Consider the following 15,735-nt stretch of genomic DNA (forward strand, 5'->3'; position numbering starts at 1 on the left):
GACCAGGCTGGCCTCAAACTTGGTGATCCACCTGCCTCTGCCTCCCGAGTGCTGGGATTAAAGATGTGAGCCACCATTGCCCCACACATGCAGAAGGTTTTTTTTTTTTTTTTAACTTGAGTATCAGTGAGAAAGGTATTTTTTTTCTTCTAACTTCTGACCTCTTCAGACTACATCTGGTCAAATCTTTGGTTTTGAAAGACTTTCCAGCGTCAATTGATTGTGATGTAAATCTTGTCTGTCAGCATTATTGGATTAAGAAACCCGAGGAGATTGGTGAAGCACACCTCTGTGTGTGTGAGAGAGAGCTTCCTTGAGATTATTAGATTATGAGGGCGCTGACATAGGAATGCATTAGTATTTTGACAGACTCATAAATGCAAGGTCATTATTGGACAATGGCTGAAGGACATGGAGCCTGTTGAGAGGACGTGGGTCACCTGAGATGTAACCCTATAGGCTATTTTACCATTAAAGTCTTCGTTATTCCTTTTTTTCCCTACTTCTTCCTGTTATGAAGAGATATCTTTGCCTCATTCTCCTACTGTTATGTTCTGCCTCATAATAGTTCTAGAAACATGGAACCAAGCAGTCATGGACCACATCCTCTGAAGAAGCTAAACTGAATAATTCTTTCCTTAAATTTGCCACACAGTGACAAAATCGACTCATTTTCCTTTGCAATAGTCTTTTTTTAAAAAAATGAGCCAGATATGCAGCAGCTAGAAGCAGATAGATCTCTGAATTTGAGGCCAGCCTGGTCCACATAGTGATTTCTATGACAACCAGAGCTACATAGAGAGACCCTGCCTCAAAACAGAACAGAACAATGACAAAGGCAATGTGTATAGGTTTTTACCTGCATGTGTATTTGTGCACCATATGCATGCCATGCGAGAGGAGGCCGAAAGAAAGCCTCGAGCTGGAGGTGCACAACTGCGTGGGTGCTGGGAGTTGAACCTGGATCCTCTGAAACAGCAGCAGTGCTCTTAACTGCTTTGTCGTCACTTCAGACCCTGCAATAGGCTTTTTGAAACCTTTTCACTGAATCTTCCACTTATTAGGAAGATTGTTGTTTATAATAGGAACATAAAATTTCCTTTTGAATTATCTAAAAAGTGAACTATAGAAAACATAGGCTAACAGGACACATCTTACAGAGTCTCGGCAAAAGTTACGACTAAATGAAGTGTGGAAAGTTCGTTATTACTTTTCAACAATCCAGGAAGGCAAGATAGATCTGAGTTCCGCAATCCCCCCAAGGCCACTGTGTAAGACCCTGAGAAGCGAGGATTCAAACCTAGACGTCTCTGTCTTTAAAGTCAGTGTACAGCATTCTTGTCTGCCTTAGACCATGACTGTAATTTTTTTCTTTCCTCCAAGGGCTGGAACTCTGAACTCTTTATTGTAGTTTATTATCTAACATAGCAGTTCTCAAAGTGTGTACCTTTCAGGCAGTCTTCCAGATAAAGGTAGTTTCACCAAATCCCAGGACACTATGGTCTGTTCTGTTCTAGTTTGTTCCAAGTGAACAGGAATTTCTTTTAAGGTTACTTTATATGCAGTGTGACAGTACATTGAATACAGAAGCATACACGAGAGTCCAGCGGCCCTCTCTAATGCCAGATATTAAAAAGACTAGTGGAAACAGCAATTTTTCTCACTAACCATTTTGGGATTTTGAAATTAAAACTTTTAATAATAAAAATCACAAGATGTTTATCAAGACAGAGTGAGTTTATTATTCTCAAATGATTGAAATTTTTAAAAATAAATTTTACGTGTATAGGTGTTTTGTGTGTATAAAAATAATTTTTAAAAAATATTTATTTATTTATTGATTTATTGATTATGTATACACTATTCTGTCTGTGTGTATGCCTGCAGGCCAGAAGAGGGCACCAGACCCCATGACAGATGGTTGTGAGCCACCATGTGGTTGCTGGGAATTGAACTCAGAACCTTTGGAAGAGCAGGCAATGCTCTTAACCGCTGAGCCATCTCTCCAGCCCCGTATAAAAATAATTTTATGTGTGTATGAGTATAGATGGGTACACGTGTGTAACACATATGTGCCTGGTATGCAAGAAGTCGAGAAAAGGCTGTGAGATCTCTCAGAACTGGAGTTGTAGACGGCTGGGAGCCCATACAGGCTGGGGATCAAACCCAAACCCTCTTCGAAAGTAGTCAGTGCTCTTAACCCTTAAGCCATTTTCCAGTCTCCTCAAATGCTTTTGTAATAATTTGAAATGTTTATCCATTCTCATTTTGAAAACAGTAAAACATTTATCATGTATCTATCATTTATCTCTCATTTGAATCAGTCCCATGGCTTTAACATGAATGTAAAGGGTTCATAGGTATGGAGCAGCATTTAGCATGAGAAATAAATAAAAAAATATTGAAGGTGATTGATATATTGTCTTAACTCTATCATACCACACTGTTTACTTATATCATTACATTCCTGAATATCCCACAATCACATACAGTTACAATTTGTCAAAAATATTAGATATTCCTTTCTACTTTTAAGAAAAGGTAAGTAAAAACATTTTTAAGAAGAACTGAAGTGTTGAAAAATATGTAGTATGGTAATATTTATTAATGGTACCTTTTTGGACCCTAATATTTCTACTCTCTCTTGTCTCGCCCCTTTCCATTAAGGTAGGTAGCCCCTGAGCTTCTCTTGTCTCAGAGGAGAGACATTACCAAATGCAAGGCTGAAATGATGTTAACCCCTCACCCTTACCTCAAGAGAGGCTCAAAGGAGGGCCTCTGGGAGCCTGAATATTTGGGAGGGTGATAGACACCTGGCAGGGAACAACTCTGAACTCAAAGAGTCTGTGGAACCACTTGCAGATCCACAGTGAGCTGGTAAGTCAAGTCAACTCACCTCTCCTAGAGTGTTCACAGCATCAGATAGACCTATTGTGTCTACTGGAAATAAAAGACAATGGCCCAGTCCTGAGGACCAGGCCAGCCCAGCCCATAGGTAAGCTTCTCTGGTTTAGGAGAGCATGTACTAGGGTTGACTGTTTTTATCTTAATGCATTGGGAGAATATGCTGACCAGTTTTTGTCAGCTTGACTCAACGTAGAGTCACCTGGGAACCTCAGCTGAGAAATGGCCTCCGTAATGCTGGTCTGTAGGCACGTCTACGAGGGCATTTTGTTGATTTACAATTGCTGTGGGAGGTCACAGCCTACTGTAGGCAATGTCATCTCTGGGCACGTGGCCCAGGCTTGCATAAGAAAGCAAGTTGAGAAAGCGGTAGAGTGAGCCAGTAAGCGGCATGCCTCCATAATCTCTGCTTCAGTTCCCGCTTCCAGATGCCTTCCCTGCTTGAGTTCTGGCCTCAGCTCCTCTCTGGGATGCACTGTTATTTGGGCATGTGAGCCAAAGAGACCCTTTCCTCTCAAGCCACTTTTGGTCATGGTGTTTATCATAGTCACAGAGAAGCAGACTGGGTCAGGACCAGTCAGGACCTCTCTTCCTCTCACCATTTCCCTCTTCACCCTTTCTCGTCTCAGCCTGGACAAGTGAGTTCTCCAAACCTTGCTCTATCAAGTGCTTGACCTCCTCTATGGAGACTCCAAGATGAAGCTCAGAACTTGAGGAAACCATGACCGTATCTATTCTTGCGAAGTAAAAGGTTTAGCCTTCCTTAACTACTCAAAGGAGGCACTGACATGAACTGGAATCTGGGCCGCCATTCCTTAGCTTTGTGACTTTGAGCAGGTCATGAAACTGGCCTCTATTGACTCGTGTGTGAAATGGGGCCTTCATAGCACCAAGCTCATAGAAGGGCTGATGTGAGGAGCAAATGAGTATTTACTAACATTATCATAAAGGAAGCAGACCACAGACCACAGACCACAAAGAGGTGAGAAACCCATTTCAGAACAGCCTTGTGTTAGGAGAGTGAATGGGGAACCATGATGTAGGTCCTACTTGTGCCCCCTCAGTTCCCCCACAATCAGCGCCAATGTGGGGGCCCACAAATGTGAGTCCCGTTCCACCTTGACTAAAGGTCAGAGAGTATGAGTTTATTTTTACTTTTTCAAAGTTGTTGACAACAGGTCTGGCTACAAACAAGATAATCCTAGGTGTTTTAGATAAACTTGGTGTTTTAGACGTTAAGAAGGCCCGTGGAGGTGGATCCACTTCACCTTGACCAAAGGTCAGAGAATTCAAACCTATTCCTGCCCCTTCGCCCCTTCATTTTAAAACAGGAAGTTTGACTTAGGGAGTGGTTGCCTACAGGACACTTGGTCTAGGGTGTATTTGCTGCATATCCTGCCCAAAACATCAGAATGCTTAACTCAGGAAATAGTGGCTTGCTGTCTCAAGTATTGAAGCGAGTGATTGTTCTGGTTGTCCTTTGTGTCATGTTAAAGCAGTCTTTTGTCTGCTTCCCCCCTTTTGTATTGGAGTATATGAGTGTATGGAAAATAAATGTGGGCGGATTCAATATTCAGTATTCACTGAGCTGCCCTTCCAGTGCTACCCTGTGTCTCTGTATTTCTTTCATATCTCTGTTTCTCCTACATAACGTTTCTAATCTACACAGCCCTACCCTGGAATGTATGAACAGTCGTGGCTGTACCACAACAGATGTCACTCCAACGTGTCACTCAGGACACACTAAGTTCTGGCATAGACTTTATGTGGGAAGGACAGTGTGGTCAAAAGAACTGCCTGCCACTCTTTTAGACAAGCATGTCTCTTGTTCTGAGAAAGAGAAAGACAAGGATCTGAAGGTGGCCATTAGAGGGTCCTTGAAAGCGAGACACCACAACTCTGTCCTCTTAGCTCTGCTCTCTCCAAGCCAGGCTGGGCCAGCCAGAAAAGAGGATGCAACTCACAGTCAGACAGCAGACACCAGACTCCTGCTTTCCCACTTTCTACCTGAGGTTTTTGTTTTTGCTTTTAGACAGGGTTTCTCTGTGTAGCCCTGGCTGTCCTGGAACTTGCTTTGTGGATCAGACTGGCTTTAAACTCAGAAATCCACCTGTCTTTGCCTCTGAAGTGCTGAGATTAAAGGTGTGCACCATCACGCCTGGCTCTTTAGAGCAGTGTACTAGGCCATCATTTCCTTTTTATCTTCAACTGTCATTGAGCAAAGACATATCTACCTCTGTTCGGTTATTAGATGTAAGCAAAGCACACAGTGAGTGATCAATAAAGAGTGTCCCACATGGGACTTTCAAGGAGCTGAGTGGGGCAAAGGTCTACATAGCTGATTGGTTGAAGAATCCTGAAAGGACAATTCAAATGACTAATGCAATAAAGACACGCCATGGCTAATTTTATGTCAGCTTGACACAAGTTAGAGTCATCTGAAAGGAGGAAACTTCAATTGAGAAAATGCCTCCATGAGATCCAGCTATAGAACATTTTCTTAATGGTTGATGGGAGGGCCCAGCCCATGGTGGATGTGCTATCCCTGGGTCCTGGTATATAAAAAGGACCCTAGATCCTTTCAATAGGAAAGCAGATTCAGCAAGCCATGGGAACAAGGTTGTAAGGAAAAGTGCTTCATGGCCTCTGTATCAGTTCCTGCCTCCAGGTTCCTGCTCCCCTGAGTCCCTGTCCTGGCTTTCTTCAATAATGGACTGCAATATGGAAGTATAAACCAAATGAACCCTTTCCTCCTCAGCGTGCTTCCTGCTAACATGGTGTTTCATCTCAGCATTAGAAACCCTACTTAGGACAGCACAGTCAGCTCATCACGCAATTTGTGCTTTCACTATTAGTAGTTACTTTTCTATCGCTGTGATGAAGCTTCATGGCCAAGGCTACTTATAAAGGGGAGAGTTTAATTGGGCTTATGATTTCCGAGGGGTAGACTCCATGATGGCAGAGCAAAGACATGGTGGCGTGAAGGGCGGAGGGCTTACAGTTGAGCCAGAAGACATGGTGGCAGGAAGGGCAGACTCAGTTGAGCCAGAAGACATGGTGGCAGGAAGGGTGGAGAGCTTACAGTTGAGCCAGAAGCACAAAGTAGAGAAAGGGAGCACAGCAGGAATGGCGCAATCTTTGGAAACCTCAAAGCATACCCACAGTGCCACACCTCCTCCAACGAGGCCACTCTTTCCAGTCCTTCCCAAACAGTTCCACCAAGTGGGGAGCAAGTATTCAACCATGAATGCCTATAGAGGCTGTAATCATTCAAATCACCACACTTTCAGTCAAGATTGGGACTTAGAGATTTGTTAGAGCTCCGTTGGGCTTCTTCGGAGTCTGGAGAGGTGGAAACTGAGGTCAGAAGAGGCTTATTAAACTGTCTCTACCCCAGTTTCCTATAAAGGATAATTTGTGATAGTGCTTATCTTAGTAGATTTTTAATCAAACCAAAAGACAGAGCATTCTCACAAGCCTATGGGGTTAGAATGGATGGAGGCCACAGTACTTCAACTCTTGGACTTCCAAGATCCGTCACTGTTTTTCTTTCTGCATACCTACTTTCTCTTGTTCATGATGTGTGGGATTAAAAGTATCTGACTCAGTTAATTGTGCATTATTTTGTTTCTAGTTTTCAAATATAGCAGACCATACCAAGGACATAGCTCAGTGGTGGACTGCTTGCGTAGGATACACAGGGCCTTATGTTCAATCTCGAGTTTTGGAAAATACCAAAAAGGAAAAGAAATCTCATCTAAGTACACCTGACTATTGGGGTACAGAGGTACATGCCTGAAATCCAAGCACTCAAGCTGCTGAGGCAGGAGGATCTCAAGGCCAAACTGGGCTATGGACAAGAACCTGTGTCAACAAAAAAGCAGCAAGGACCACACCAACACCAACCACACACCATAAACAACCAGGCAACAAAGGTTCCAAATTCTTAAATTCAAATCTGAAGAGAGGTAATTTCCTGCACTGGCCCCTGGGCATGGTGTTCTCAATTAAAGTTGTGTTTGTATGTGTTCAAGACAGAAAACACAGTGGGAAAGTAGAGACATAAGTCAGACAATTAAAGAAGCATGTGAAATGCACAGCGAGCATGGAAAAAACACTCAGCCTCACTAATATGCAAATAAATGCAAATCAGTATAACAATGCGAGCCTTTGTTTCTGGCCTGTCAGATTGGCAATAATAAAAATACAGATAGGTCCCTCAAGATTGCTCAGCCGGGAAAGGCCCTTGCCACCAAACCTGATAGCCCAAGTTGGATCCCAAGGAAACACGTGGTGAAAGGAGGGAACTGATTCTGTAAATTGATTGCTCTCTGACCTCCACAGGGTACCATGGCACATGTACACCACACACACACACATGCATACAAATAAAAGTGACCGCAAAGTTTAAGAGTCGAAAATGATATGTGTTTGTGTGCTATTGGGCATTGTTTTGGTATTTGAAATGTGTCAACCAACTAGAGTATTCATGGGCCTGTTAAAGCTTAACAAATGCCCTTCAGTGGATGGAGGGATTGTGGTACAAAGGACCACTCAGAACATTACAAAGGATGAGAAAAGTCCTTACATAAAATGTATATGAAAGTATGGTCCCCCCCAATCTCATAGCTTGTGGGGGACAATCTTCAGGAGGTGAAGAATGAAGAATGAAACTTGGGGCAGTTCCATCCTTGCAGGCACTGGGTCAAAATCTTCCAGAGACTGACCTGGTGGGTGGTTTACTTTCCTTATGTATTGAAACAGTAAAATTTGTGACTGGTGACCTTTACAATAAGAATGAATTTTACTGACTGATAAACGGACCTTAGGGCTAGGGCCTGGAGGAAGAATCTGATAAGTATAAGGAGAGATTCTATTGGGGAAGGATGCAAACCACATGGGAACTCTCTTGTGAGGATTTGTAGTATTCACTGCAGAATTAGGGCCTGAACAATGCCCAGGTTATTGCCGGGATGCAGGTGGAGGCTGGCTCCTACTAGAATAGCAAAGTATAACCAGGTGTTTTGACCTGCTTGCCATTCCAGCATTGCAGGCAATCAGGCATCATTCATCTCATTTCACTGAAGAAAATAGGTCCTTGTGATTGACAATCCTGGTTTCTCCAGTGTTTATTCAAAGATGTGCTTCCTAGATAAAAGCCCTGAAGCCAAAAATAAAAACAGAATAGACAAAAATGGTCTTATTTTTTAAGCATATGATGTGTACGATGTATACTATTCATAGTGATATATACTATATTCCAGTCTTATAAACGAATGAAACCACTACCAACAACAAAAATAACCTGAGCTTTTCCCCAGGGGTATACAGACCCAACACAACGAAGATAGCTGTCCCACCTGGAGCCTCGGCTGTGAGAGGCTGTAGGGTGGACACATCCTCAGACGGGACGTTAGTGCTCCTGTACTCAGAGAATTTGGCTTACCTATAACCAAAGTGCCTTCTCTCTTTATAGACGAATTTGTGCACTTGTGAACTGAACTCTTTGCACAAGCCTACAAGTAATACATATCTATATTTACACACGGAAAGAGGAGGCAGGTGACTGAGGATAGTCCAGGCATGCAGCCGACTGAAGGGTTGCACATACAAAGAACTGGAGGTGAACCTTGGGATACTGGGGGTGGGCTGGGTTCCTTCCATAAACACTCTTGCTTGTTATAAATCATAGCTTTGTGTGGGTGCGTAAGGGTTATTTTAGAACTTTAATGGGCTGAGAAGCTACAACTCTCACCAGGAGAAATTTTAGAAAAGCATCTCTCTTTGAACGGTTCTTTTCTTCATAGAAACACGTTGAAGGTTCAAGGAGAAGATGGTCGGCTGTGCAGACAGCTTTGCAGGAGTATCTCCGTCACACGCTGTCAGTCAGCCACGTTAATTTGGCCCGGAGAGAAAGCAACTTCCATAAAGGGCTTCTGTCTTCATTTGCAGCAGGCAGCTTACCAATACTGATTTTGGAGCAGTGTGAGAATCAAGCAGATTTTCTGTGAGAAACGGAGCATTTATTCACTGTTTTACTTTTTCAAGCATCTAACACCTGGACAGGCAAATTCTTTGGGTGCAATGTCAGATTTCTCCTTTTCAAATGCCTTCCGCCACACCAAGCAGCTCCCTAAAACTTCAGCATTGCTAATTCAGGTAACTGCCTTCCAAAAATATTTACAGGAATGGGAAGGTTGGGGCTAATACAACTCTCACGTTATTCAAAGACAGTATTTTAAAACGATTTTTTTATATGAAACCTGCCAAATCACTGATGTTAAAATTGGTCATTCTTTATGACATTAAGATGCAAACAGTAATCATAGACTCTGCTAGCTGGGGGATTATTTTGCTTAGTCCCCCCTTGTTGCCTGCACTTTTCTGTGAATACCCAGACCTCGGAACAGGCACGCGCTTTCCCGAACCAAGCCCACGAGAATGGATGAATATCCTAAGGGTTGAAGCACACAGACAGCAAGAGACCTGCTCATTCACCAAAGAGTAAATGACAACTTTATTAAACTCAAGTCGGGTATATATACTAGGGGGAAAGGGGGCAAAAGGGCAAAGCCCCCTCCCATCAGGAGCAGTGGAAGAGGATGACAGGCCAGAAGCAGCTGCGGGAGCAGGCGTGGCAGGCATATAGGGCTGGAACCTTGTTTACAGGTGGAATTACCATAACAAAAGAGGGCCAAGTTCTTTCTAAGCTAAACCCTCAGGCCGGTGCAAGTGCAAGAAAAGCCAGGGAGCCAGGGGTCAAAGGGCCCTACAAATCACCACGAATTAAAGGGGGAGAAACCTGGATACCTACACCCCCTGGTTATATATGAGGAATCTGAAGACTGGGAATTTTAACTGCAGTTAATGACTAAGAAATATCAGGGCTCTTTTGTACTGTCTAAACTAAGGGTTTATTTATTCATTTATTTACTTGTAATCACAGCTAGGCAAGTAAGTCTCTTTTACCCTTCAGCCCCACATTTTCCTCAGAGATGCCAAACAATCATTCTTCCTGTACTTCGTACTTCTCACATTCCGCCTTGGAGAATCTCTCAGGCTTACCCAGGCAGGATGGGATGTCGTGTCATGTGACTGTGCACCACCAACTGCAGCATCTCCAACTCAAGGCTGAGCACATGACCTAAGCCGAGTTGATCACACTTTCTCCTAGGAACCTGGAAGAGAGACAGGGACTGAGTCATTTTGCCTGTGAGGAGCCAAACTGCAAGGTCATGCCCAGCTGGCTTGCTGCAGCGGGCCAGATCGTCATGATCATCAGAGCCAGGGGAAGCTGAGAAACCACGAGTCAGCAAAGTCTTCAAAGAAAGAGGCACAAAGAAGGATCAGGCAAACCCCAGGGGCAAACAGGAAAGTCGTGTACCTGAGTAAAGTCCAGGAAGAGGAGCAGGAGGAACCTGTGAGACTTTTATTCTGCTCCTAGAGGGTCAGCAGCTGCGTCTTCTCCACTGGATCACTGTCACAACTAGGCAGAATTCTGCAGCATCCATCTACTTCTCCCTGAAACACTTCACAATTCATACGGACCCTTGGCATGGCAACTCATGTCTGAAATCTCTGCCTTTAGGAGGCAAAGGCACAACAGGTGTAAGACCAATGACAGTCTGATAGACATCGTGAGTTGTGGGACCACCAGGGAACAAAAGAAGACCCTTTTTGCAAAAAGCAAAGCAAGGCCTCCTCAAGCCGCTGTCCCTCGATCAGCCATGGATCAGGTAATGCAGTTTGTTGAGCCAAGTCGGCAGTTCGTAAAGGACTCAGTTCGACTGGTTAAAAGATGCACCAAGCCCGACAGAAAAGAATTCCAGAAGATTGCCATGGCCACAGCTATAGGATTTGCTATCATGGGATTCATTGGCTTCTTTGTGAAACTGATCCATATCCCTATTAATAACATTATTGTGGGTGGCTGAGTGTTTCCGCTTCACTGGAACTAGGAGCAATGAGTGTGTGAGAAGCTTATGAAGTAAAAAGTTGCCTGTATACTTTGTGTTTTTCTTTCTTTTCCTCTCCCCAAGAGGTTTTGTATTTCTAAACTAAAATAATTTCAAAATAAACATTTTTTCCCATGATAAAAAAAGCAAAGCAAAACAAATGACCTCAAAAACTTAAATATATGAATATGTGCGTATTAAAATACACATTTTGTTATAAAGAATGCCCACTCTCATGAATGTTGGGTGCTGATGTCTTATCTCAAAGCCTACAGGAGGGCCCACTGAACCACCTAACACCCTACCCAGCACACCACTGGGACATGGTGTGTCCTGTAACCCAGGTATAAATAATCAAGCTGGTAAGTCTTTTCCAAAAATTAGTGCTTCCATTGTAACGTTACTTGAGAAGAATGACTTAATTGATACACAGAACTAGTTATTTTCAAAATAAAAATTATAAGTACCTTCAAGAAACTCAAAGAGGGGATGTGTTAATCCCAGAATGAAGACTGTGAAAACACAAATAGTTGAAGGAAACAAAGAAAACAATTCAGTGTATGGAAATGAAATTAAATAGAGGTAGAATTTCAGAAGAAATGCCAAACTGAAATAAAACTGCAGCGAGAAATATAGTCAGTGAGATAAAAACCTGAGGGGGGCAGCTGGAAAGATGGCTGGGTGGCTAAGTCACACACAAAGGCAGGCCCATCAGAGGACAGTGCCTCATTTTTCAATGGAAACTTTGAAAGTCAGAAGGGTCTCACTGTATGTTCTTCAAGTTTTAAAGACCACAGATGCCAGTCTACACTACTATATAATATTAATATAATCGTCAGTTATCATCAAAGGGGAAAGTTTTCCATAATGATAACAGATTTAAGGACTTTTTTATGTATTCAGTGTTCTGCCTCCATATATGCCTGCAGGCCAGAAGAGGGTGCCAGATCTCATTAGATGTGGCTGTGAGTCACCATGTGGTTGCTGGCAATTGAACTCAGGGCCTCTGGAAGAGCAGGCAGTGCTCTTAATCTCCGAGCCATCTCTCCAACCCCGATTTAAGGACTTTATGACCACTATGACAGCTCTACAAAGGATATTGACTAAATACTTGGGTATGAAGAGAAGGTTAAACATACCAAAAGTAGCACAGGAAATAAATAAACAATTCTTTAACAGTTAGTCAAAAGAGATCTAAGAAAACACAACCACAACAAAACAATAAGAGTTAATATTATTAAATAATAACTTTTACAAAGCTACAGAGAAACCCTGTCTCAAAAAAACCAAAAAAAATTTAATATTAACAGTCTCAATTCCTTAATAAAGAGACATAGACTAACAGACAAGAATAGGAAAAGAGATTCATTTTTTGCTGCCTTCAACACACCTCACCACCACGTTAGGGTAAAAGGATGGGAAAAGGTATTCCAGGAAAATGGAACTAATAAACAACAGACATACAGATAGATATTCCAATATCTGACAAAGTAGACTTTAAAACTCTAGTCAGAAGACATGAAGACAGATACTTTGTATTACTCTAAGGGAAGAATCCACATAGAGGATACAGTGGAGGATACATTTATGCACCAGACACAGAGTAAATACACCAAACATAGTGTTTTACAAAAGAAATACAATTAAATCTAAAACTACAGATTAACCTCAACACAGTGATAGTGGGTGACTTCAATATTCCACCCTTTCCAATAGACCGGTTATCCAGACAAAATCTAGATAGAGATACTCTGGAATTAAGTGGCACCATAAATCTAATGACTCTACCAGACATTTATAGACCATTCCACCCAAACATAAAGTATATACTTTCTTCTCATTGGCCCATGGAACTTTCTCCAAAGTGAACCAAATATTAAATCATGTCTCAACAAATACAGGAAAATTGAAATAGCATCCCACATTTCTTTTTTTCGAGACCAGGTTTCTCTGTAGCTTTGGAGCCTGTTCTGGATCTAGCTCTTGTAGACCAGGCGGGCCTCAAACTCACAGAGATCTGCCTGCCTCTGTCTCCTGAGTGCTGGGATTAAAGATGTGCACCACCACCGCCTGGCTTAACATCCTACATTCTATCTGGTCACAAAGGAACAAAAGTGGATTTAACAGCAATAGAAACGACATAAAGTCCGGAAACTCAAGGAAACTAGACAACATACTGAATGAAAACTGGTTCAAGGGGGAAATCAAGAAGGAACTTTAACATTTTTCTAGAGTTGAGTGAAAATGAAAACAGACAAAAACGTATGAGACACAGTGAGGCAGTTATAAGAGGAAAATGTCTATCACTAAGTGACCATATAAACATTTTAAGAGATCTTATTTAATAAAATAGTGATGTACCCAAAGACATAGGAAAAGTAAAAAAGAACAATACTTAAAAATAGTAGATGTGGTGATATAATCAAAATCAAAGCTGAAATTAATAAAATTGAAACAAACAACAATCACTGAAATGAAGGGTTGGTTCTTTGAAAAGACTTAACAAGATTGACTAAGAGAGAGAGGAAGAGAGAGATTACCCGAATAAATCAGAGACGAAAAGGGAGATATTACAACAGGCACTGAGAAAACTCAGAGACTTATAAGGACATAAGATAAAAGTCAATATTCCACTATAGTGGAAAACCCAAAAGAAATGGATATATATGTACAAATTCAGCTTCCTACCAGAGATTCAGGGATGGTTCAATATACATAACCAGTTAACATAATTTATAATATAAACTGAATGGTAGAAACCACATACTCATCTTATTAGATGTAGAAAAGTACTTTAACAAAATCCAACATTTCTTTATGATAAAAGTCTTGAAGAATCTAAGGATACAGGGGATATAGCTCAAAATAATAAAGGTAATATACAACAAACCCATAATCATGATAAACATAAAAAAACTCAAAGCATTTCTGCTAAAATCAGGACCAAGGCAAAGCTGTTTACTCTCTCCATACCTGCTCAATTTAGCTTGAAGTCTTAGCTAGAGCAAGCAAGGGGATACAGATAAAAAGGGAACCAAAGTATTGTTATTTGCAGATGAAATGATTCTGTACAAAAAAGACACTAAGGACTCTACCAGAAAACTACAGCTGATAAACACATTCAGCAGTATAGCAGGATGCAAATTAAACATACAAAAATCAATGGCCCTCTTGTGTAAAAACATCATATGTGCCAAGGGAAAAAAAAAAACATGGAAACAATACCACTCACAACTGTCAAAAAACAAAATAAAACAAAACACAAACAACAAAATCCATTACAATAAAGATAACCAAAGGAGTTAAATATTTGTAATTTAAGACATTGAAGAAAGAAGTTGAAGAAGATAACAGAATACAGAAAGACCCTTTATGTTTATGATTGGTAGGATTAATGTTGTAAAAATGATCACACTGCCAAAATTAATCCATACAAAATCCCTATCAAAATCCTAACAGATTTTTTTTTACAGAAATTGAATAAATAATCTCAAATTCCATACAAATCAGAACAATTACAAACATGAGGCTAGCCAAAACAATTGGAGCAATAAAACAACTCCTGGAAGTATCAACACCCTTGACTTTAACTTCAAGTAATACTTAAGAGTAGAAAAAAAATCTTTACCTACAAGTTATACTTCAATAATAAAAGCAGTATGTTACTGGTATAAACAAACAAACAAAAACCACATTGACTAGTGGGGTAGAATTGAGGACCTTTATATAAGTCCAGGCTCCTACAGCCGCCTGATTTTTGACAAGGAGGCCAGAAAGTACTCCCTAGAGAAAAACAGTACCTTCAATAAATAGTTTGATCAAACTCGAGGCTGCATGTTGATAGATCAACCTACATCCTTATTTCTAACCTTGAACAAAACTCAAGTCCAAACATATCAAGAACCTCAACATAAGATCTGATATATCTACTTTACTTGAACTTATAGACACAGAAAGGGACTTGTAGCACAGGCATTAAGACCAAGAGTTGATAAATGGGATCTCAGAAAACTGAAAAGCTGTGAACTCAAAGCAGCCTATAGAATGGGGGAAAAAATCTTTACCCACTAAATACATGAAAGAGGCTTTGTATCTAAAATATACAAAGAACTAAAAAAGCAAAATATTATGAAAACAAGCAAATTTAAAAATGAGAGAAGAATCTAAACAGAGAGTTGTCAAAAGATAAAATGTAAATAGTTGGTGCTATGGGAACTCCTTCAGCCAATAGCCTTTGAGATACCCGCCCTCTTTGGGCGTGGTCTCATGTACTGTAATTGCAGATGAAAAGCAAGCGAGGGTCTCTTGGTTGCTAGACTTGGTTTCAGTTCCCAGTGCATGCAGAGAACTGTTGATTGCTACACTTTCTGTGAGTTTATCCCCAAATAAATAAACTTTTGTTATACTCCATTCTGGGCTATTGTGGAACTCTTTTGTACGCCAACAAATTGGTGCCTATGTGGCCAGAGTCCACGCCATTGCCAGGCCCTGTCCAGACCCCTATCTGTGGCCTTCTGCCATCCCATGCAGCTGAACTACCCCTCTGGCATGCAGCTACACACCTTTGGGCTGACCCACCATGTGGTGACTTGGCAATTTTCTACTGCCTGTGCCCACTTGGCTTGTCCCGCCTACAAAGTGGCTGACTTACTGCCCCCCTACCCCCCATGGCTTTTTGCCAAAACTCCTCCATGGCTTCTCTGGCTTCTGCCAGGCCTGCTTGGGAGCAGGGGCTGCTCCAGCTTGCATTCCCAGTTTGGGTCCACGAATGTCTGGCCCAGGCTTTGGCCAATAACTTCACAGCTAGTGATTGCCTGCAAGCTCTGGGTTCCTTGATGTTCTGTACAACTCAAACCTCCATATGCAAATATGCTGC

General features: G+C 41.6%; 1 pseudogene; it reads left to right on the plus strand.

Moving 5' to 3' along the window:
* The first annotated feature begins 9,842 nt into the window (after window positions 1–9,842).
* Window positions 9,843–10,984, plus strand: LOC125391127 (protein transport protein Sec61 subunit gamma pseudogene; annotated as a pseudogene).
* The last annotated feature ends 4,751 nt before the right edge of the window (window positions 10,985–15,735 follow it).

This window comes from Myodes glareolus, chromosome 16 (genome assembly GCF_982192425.1).
Source record: "Myodes glareolus chromosome 16, mMyoGla1.1, whole genome shotgun sequence".
NCBI classification, from domain to species: Eukaryota; Metazoa; Chordata; class Mammalia; order Rodentia; family Cricetidae; genus Myodes; species Myodes glareolus.